Here is a 7,778-nt window from a genome sequence, read left to right as displayed (position 1 = left end):
GGACAACAGGGGGTGAGGGTGAGGGCAGGATTGGGAGGATGTTGGGGACATTGTGGGGATAAGGACACACTTGTAATATCTTATTCAATAAAGGGAAAAAAACAAAACAAAACAAGCAATCTGATTAAAAAAATGGGCAGAGGATCTGAACAGACATTTTTCCAAAGAAGACATACAATTGGCCAACAGGCACATGAAAAGATGCTCAACCTCACTAATCATCATGGAAATGTAAATCAAAACCACAATGCGATAACACCTCATATCTGTCAGAATGGTCATTATAAAAAAGACAAGAAATAACAATTGTTAATGAGGATGTGGAGAAAATGGAGTCCTCATGCACTGTTGGTGGGAATGTAAATTGGTGCAGCCACTATGGAAAACAGCACAAAAATTCTTCAAAAAATAAAAAATAGAGCTACCATATAATCTAGCAACTCCACTTCTGGGTATTTATTCGAAAAGATATAAGTGCCCCTATGTTCATAGCAGAATTATTGACAATAGCCAAGATATGGTAACAACCTGTGTCCATTGATGGATAAAGAAGATGCAGGGTGTGTGTAATGGAATACTACTCGGTCATAAAAAAGAACGAAATCTTGCTATTTGTGACAATCTAAATGGACCTTGAGGATATTATGCTAAGTGAAATACAAATATCGTATGATTTCACTTACATATGGAATTTTTAAAAGCAAAACAAATGAACAAACAAAACAAAACCGAACTCATAGATACAGAGAACAGACTGGTGGTTGCCAAAGGGAGAAGGGTTGGGAGCGGGGGCGGGGGGGGGCAGGGGGGCGAAATGGATGAAGAGGATGGAGGTACGAACTTCTAGTTATAAAACAAGTCATGGGGATGAAATGTCCATCATGGGACTATCATCAATAACACTGCAATAACGCTGTGTGGTGATAGACGGTAATAGACTTACGTGGTGATTATTTAGCAACGTATACAAATGTGGAATCATCATGTTGTACATCTAAAACGAATGTAACATTCTATGTTAATAAAAAGGGACTCCCAGAAAAATAATTTTTTTCTCTCTACCAGAAATACAGAAGAAAAAAAGAAATGTTAGTGAATCATCTGGTTACTGGAGTCCAGCTGGTAGAGTTTCAACTTAAAAACAAAACCGAAAACACAAGGTAAGCCCTTTCCAGAAAATGAAAATCACAGCATACCTCCTTTCATGGTCATACCGGAAAAGGAAAAAATGACGTGCCCAGGAGAGGGGAGGTTTACCTTTAAAAAACCATTGCTTTTTTTTCCTAGACCCCCGTTCCTTCGGATCAAGACCCCTTTTCGGGGAGGGTTTTTCCATTTTTTATTGGTCCTTTTTCATTTGTATTTTATTGGGGGTGACCATAAAAGCGGCAAGACCCCCTTCTAGCTCCCGGGGGAGTTCCCTGGTTTAAAGCCGCACAAGGTTCCCCGCAGGTTCCGGGGGGCAAAGCTCGCAGTCCCCCCCGGCACGGGCCGCGGGCCGCGGGCGCGAGCGTTGCGCGGTCACCGTCCCCGATTGCAAGTTATGAGCTGTGGTAACCGCACCAGCTTCCTCCACCCGACGGCAACCCCCGCCAGAGAAAGTGTGAAACGCGGCGTCGTGCAAACTTGACCCAGAGCCAAGCCCGGGAGTGACGGCGGTGAGTTTCTCCCTGGGGCTCCCCGCGCAGACGCCGCGCCTCCCGCTCGGCTCGCGGAAAAGCAAAACCCGCGGGCGGGACAGTAAAACCCGCGGGCGGGACAGCAAAACCCGCGGGCGGGACAGCAAAACCCCGCGGGCGGGACGGACACGACTGGGCCACGACCGGGTCCGGCGTCAGGCGGCGCCCGGGGGCCCATGCACCTACCTGCGCGTCCCCACGGCGCGGCCGCGAGCAGCAGCAGCAGCGCCTGGGCCGCGCGGCCGGGCGCCGGGGCCCTTCTGGCCGCCAGGTTCGCTGGGGTTCGGGAGCCCCACAGAGGCGGCGTGGCCGGGTCACATCTCTGCGGGCGGCCAGCAGCGTCGTACGTCCCCTCGGGCCGCAGCTGGCGGCGGCGCGGCTTCCCCTCTGCGCCCCGCGCTCCTGGCGGCCCAGCGCCCAGGGAGGCGGTGCCAGGTCCGCGCCCCACCCGCGTCCCGCCGCAGCCCCGAGCGGGATGCCAGGGAGAGGGGCGGGTCCAGGCGGTTCCTGGTCCGCAGCCACTCACTGTTAAAGTTCTGAGCGTGTGAGAGTTTATCTTCCCAGCCAGGGAGGCCAGGTAACACCTCACTCCAGCAAACTGGAGGCCCGCACCGTGAAAAGTGATTCTGGGATCCTCATGGTCACCTCCCTAAAACTTTTGAAATGTCAAAGATGGGTGCTGGAACAAGAGTGAAATGGATTATTTATACTGCCAGGCACTCCGCCATGCATTGTATTTTATTTCATTTAATCCTCGCCACTGCAATTAGGTATTGTCCCATTTTACAGATGAGGAGAGGGAGGCTCAGACAGTGAGGTGTCAGCCCGGGTGAAGTCTCCCAAGCTCGTGAGCAGTGGCGTGGGGACTTCCAAACAGGCCTGATTCTAGGTCCCATGGTCTTTATAATAGGAGGGCAAGGGCAGGGGTTGCAATTAAGGAACGTGTTGAAATAGCATGAGGAAAACCTGAGAGCAGGCTCGGCTCCAGTCTTTGAAAGGAGTTGTAAAGATTGGGCACAGCCTGAAAGTAGAAAAAACGATTTACTTCAGATGTGTTACATCTCCTTCCCTCACAAATACCTGTTTTCAGATGTTCAAATAAAGAGAAATGAGCCTAAAATTCGATCAACTACTTTTATCTTAGAAAAAAAGAATCTTCAGTAATTGAAAAAAGATGTTATTTTTTTGATGGGAGGGAGTGAGAGGTTGGTCGAGATTTTCAGAGTCCCCTAAATATGCTACCGCCCCCTTCCCAGAAAGAATTGGAAACAGGATGAATCCAGGTCAGGTTGTCCCTTTGGCCAGGACTTGGCTTTGTGATGCAGAACCTAAGACTGCAAACTACATTTCTTGTCAGTGGGTCCTTTAGGTTCCGCCAATAGGGGGCGCTGAAAGGGAGAGGAGGAGCTCAGAGACTTACAGCTTCCTATTTGCTGTTCTTGTCAGCAATATCCCACAGGGTCTGTATCCTGGCGGGAGCAGCTGCCAGTTTCCCGTTTCTTCCTGTATGGCCAACATCAGCCTTGTTGCACTGCCTCAGAGATACCAGCGATGGCTGGCGGGGCCCCATTCCCAGAAGTCTGAGTTCCAGTTTCCTGACCTCCTCTTCCAGGATGTAACCCCCTCGTCTTCCCTTTGTTCCTTCAGCCCTAGAACTGCTTTCTGTAGCTACTCTGTGTCTCAGTTTCAGAATCCCCTTTTTACTTTTTTTTTTTTTTTTTAGTTCTCCAACACCTGTTTAACCAATTCCTCATGGCAAATTCTTTTGTTAAAGTAAATTGGTCTGTTTTCCTGGCTGGACTCTTAATGGTTCACTAAGACTTTAGGAAGGATTGAACTTCTTAGGAAAGACTCTAGTGGTTATTAGTACATCATCAGCATTGACAGGGTTAGCTAGGTAGTTTAATTAGGCAGGTTTAGAACATTTCAGGAATGAAAGGGGTCTATGGAAGAGGAATACATAACAGAGACTGGAAGATGCCAGGGTGTTTATCTGACTTGCGCGGAGGATAGAGAAATGGCATAGGCAAATAGAAATAGACCTGGCCCGTGCTATTAAGACAGTCATAAACCAAGGGTATCTTGGGCCTGAGACCATACATTAGGCCAAAAGTAGCCCTGACCTGAGTAACTGGGAGGGCCATAAGATAAGGTTTTCTCTGCCAACACGACTGGGAGAGCTATAAGATAAATCAAAAATGACTCCCAACAAGATAAGGGGGAGAGAAGGTGTGGACACCATGTGAGCTTTGAGCTTTAAAACTAATTCTATGTAGCAGAATGACCAATAAGAAGAGGTCAGGTTCAGACAAAGAACTGCAGCCTATTTAATGGCTCAAGACAAAGAAAGCAGCTCTCACCCTTCTCAGGAGCCCCTCTGTCTGGCCAGGAGGGACTGAGTCTTAGGTTTAGAGGTAGTGTCTGCTTGCAATAAGTTTCTGTGCTTTTCAGCTATCACCTTTCGTCCGTGGCTTCATTCTTCGAAACCATCGAGACAAAAACCCGGGAATTCAGGTTGTTCCAGTTCAATTTTCACGTTTCAGCATTCTCTTGAGTTGCTGTTCTTACTAACTGTGAATTACATTAGTTTAGCTCCATCATTATCATTTTAAGTCTAGTGGATTAAATATGATTCATATTTGCCACAAATATATTTTGGGCCAATTATTATTTGGTATCTAAGCTTTAGGACCTGTATGCATTTCTGTTCAAACATGAATAGTTCGTGGCCCTAAAGGGGTTAAAGCAGACATATGCATGGCCCTTCATCCCTTCTCCCTGACCCTTCTTAACTTGAGTAGTAACAGTTCATTGTTCCCTCCCACTAGGAAGTGGAAGTGGGTAGGGTACCTGGGACTTGGAGTTCTTTCCCCATAAGTGGGCTACCCCTTGCTTCTGAGCCAGTAGTCTTTTTTTTTTAGATAACTGATTTTAATATATTTTATTGATTTTCTACAGAGAGGAAGGGAGAGGGATAGAGAGTTAGAAACATCGATGATAGAGAAACATCAATCAGCTGCCTCTAGCATACCTCCTACTGGGGATGTGCCCTCAACCAAGGTACATGCCCTTGTCCAGAATCGAACCTGGGACCTTTCAACCCGCAGGCCAATGAGCCAGTAGTCTTCTGTTTGTTCCTCCTTCCCTCTGTCCCTTGGTCCTCAGGTTCCCCTTTCACTTGGCAGACAGTCAGAATTTCACGGGTCTCATTCTTGTTAAACTCACCACTCTGCACTCAGCATGCCTGTGGTTTTCGTAAGCTGAGTGTGACTTGAGCAACTGCTAGGTGTTCAGTTGGTGTTTTCCATGCATTCAATTAAAGAATGCAGTTGTGACTTTTCTTTTGTCTTTACCTGTGACCCAGAACTCACCTCAGGGACTTTCCTTTGTCCCTTTAAATTCTTACCCACCCTGTGAACTTCCTAGTATAAATCCTGGTATACCCTTCAGGGGATTCTTGAAATGACTCAGCACATTTAAATGGATATTGTCTTCTACTCATAAAGATTATAATCCTTCAGCATGATTTACCATGCTGAGATCTTAATTTTTGGAGCCCAATATATAGATTTTAGGGCTCTCTGATCAGAAAGGCCATACTTCAATATCTCCCACCCTCAATCCCAACACTAATACCACAAACAAAAAATACAAACTTTTCCTATTCCAGTTTAACTCTAAATGGTTTCCAGGAATAATACTAATAATGCAAAATTATCCTCTTTTCTTCCTCCTCCATCATCATCATCATCATCTGAAGTTATTGATTTCCTACTTTGAGCCAGGTATTTCACATTTACTGCTTTCTCAGATCCTTAAAACAGTTCTGTGAATTACATGTTACCCCGAGTTACAAAATGAGGAAACATGCTTGGACAGGTCATTCACTTAATAAGTAACAGAACTGGAACTGAATCCTGGTTAATCTAATTCCAAAGTCTGTGTTTTTAATGGCTTCCTTATATGCTTTTTGCACTTAAGAAAATAAAGCAAATACTTTTGAGGGGTGAACTGTGAAATAGCACACATATTGAGATGTATATACTGTATTTATTAATTTAAGAAAATGCAGCATTGTGTGATTTCCATATCGTAAACTCCATTGTGAATGGTAACAGATACTCATTTCTGGGCACTCAAGTATTGCAAGGACAGGTTCAGAATGTGCTAAGGTGACTGCTCCAAAAGTAAACCTGAAAGTTAGGGGGCAGGTGGCAGTTAGAGGGAAAGAGTTGGCAAGGTACAGTTCTCTGAAAAGAATTGGGAGTCAGGACAAATTTGAGAAATTTTGAGAGATAATAAGCATCCGGTACTGAGATTTCTTCAATCCTTTTAGTCTACTCTGCCATCCCCTGTGGATATTTGAGGCCACTAGCAATTTTTATATTATGTTGTCTGCTTAAGTCCAAATAATATCTAATATTTAAAATCCTATGGAATGCTATCTCATCATATGTTTCTCAACTTTTTTCCATTTTCTTGAGAAGTGGTTCATGCATTTTAAAAGATTTTGTAATTGTGAAGTATAATACACAGAGAGAAAAATGCACAAAGATAAGATGTTATAGCTCAATGAGTTATCCCAAAGTGAAAGAAAGCATTGATAGCATCACCCAAGTTAAGAATGAACAGTGCTAACCCTCCAGAGGCCTCTCTCCGACCCCTTCATTTCTTTGCCAAATCAGTGTGCGTTCCCTTGTATCTGGTTTCTCTCACTCAACATTATGCTATGAGAGTCATCTATGGTGTTGCTTCTAGTTGTAGTGTAGTGTACTGCTGTGAAGTATGACTATGCCACAGTTTATTTATTCATTCCATTTTGGATGACTTTAGATTGTTTCTGGTTTGGAGCTAATAACAATAGTGCTGTTTTGAAATGCTCATTGTGTCTCTTGCATAAGTGCACAAGTTTCTGCCAGATACATACCAGAAGTCTTATTGCTGGATCATAGGAGAGACATAATTTCACCTTAATAATGCCAAACCTGTTTGCCAAAGTAGTAGTAACAACATACCTTCTCATCAGCTATAATGAGTGTTTGTCTTCCACATTCTTGCCAACACTTGGTATTTTCAAGCTTCATGATTTTAACCATTTTAGAGGGTATGTAGTGGTATCTCATTGTAATTTTCATTTTTCTGATGATTAATGACATTTAGAACTTTTTTGTAATTTTATTATCCATTTGTGTTGTGATCTGATCAAGTTTCTTGCCTCTTTTTTTCTGTTAGATTGTCTTTTTATTTTTAATTTGTTTGAAGGAATTTGTTACACATGCTGCCTCTGAGGCTTTTGGCAGTTATATATGTTGCAGATACTTTTCCTCTTGTTATGGCTTGCTTTTCTACTTACTAGAGTAATAAACGAAGTTCTTAAGTGTAATTACTCTAACTTAACAATTACTTCTTTTATGATCATTATATCTTTTGTCCCATTTAAAAAAAAATCTTATCTCAACCTCAAGTCATGAAGATAGTCTTCTAAGTTATCTCCTAAAAGTTTTACTGTTTTATTTTTCACATTTCAAGTTAGGATGTGCCTAGAATTTATTTTTATATATAATATAAAGTAGGGGTTTAAGTTTTATTTTTCCTGTGAGTCCAATTGACCTGCACTTCTTCCTTTCTCTGCAGCTCTTCAGTTTCATCTTCTTCATAAACTAAATGTCACACATGAATGGGTCTGTTTATAGACTATACTATGTTCCATTGGCCTGTCTATTATTATTCCAATACCACCCCATCTTAATTACTTTATCTTTTTGCTAGTAGAGCAAGTGCCCTTATTTTGCTCTTATGTGAGTATCTTCTATGTTTTGTACTTATACACTTTCTAGTTCCCACAAAACAACAGGCTTGGTTTTATTTTAAGTATTTTTGTTTTTATTAAAGCATAGTACACATAAAATAAAGTGCATAAAACACACCCATCTTAAGCTTTTCATATATACACAGCCATGTTACCAACTTCAGAATATAGAATACTAGAGGCCCAGTGCATGAAATTTGTGCAGGCGGGGGGGGGGGGGGGGGGTCCCCTCAGCCCAGCCTGCTCACCGCTCCAATCCAGGACGCCTTGGGGGATGTCCAACTGCCAGT

At 43.4% G+C, this 7,778-nt stretch overlaps 1 protein-coding gene and 1 long non-coding RNA gene across 2 annotated transcripts in view; one reads left to right on the top strand and one right to left on the bottom strand.

Moving 5' to 3' along the window:
* Positions 1–2,113, bottom strand: part of IL20RA (interleukin 20 receptor subunit alpha) — a 30,619-nt gene extending 28,506 nt beyond the window's left edge. The window contains 1 exon segment of the mRNA XM_014451879.2: positions 1,866–2,113. The gene's annotated coding sequence lies outside the window, so the exon portion shown is untranslated.
* LOC111825023 overlaps positions 1,491–7,778 on the top strand; it is a 30,190-nt gene continuing 23,902 nt past the window's right edge. The window contains exons 1-2 of the long non-coding RNA XR_002828130.1: positions 1,491–1,658; positions 5,440–5,464. This is a non-coding gene — a long non-coding RNA (uncharacterized LOC111825023). The remainder of the gene's footprint in view (positions 1,659–5,439; positions 5,465–7,778) is intronic.

The sequence above is a fragment of the Myotis lucifugus genome, unplaced genomic scaffold, assembly GCF_000147115.1.
Source record: "Myotis lucifugus unplaced genomic scaffold, Myoluc2.0 scaffold_11, whole genome shotgun sequence".
NCBI lineage: Eukaryota > Metazoa > Chordata > Mammalia > Chiroptera > Vespertilionidae > Myotis > Myotis lucifugus.
This window is presented reverse-complemented; position numbering and strand designations above follow the sequence as displayed.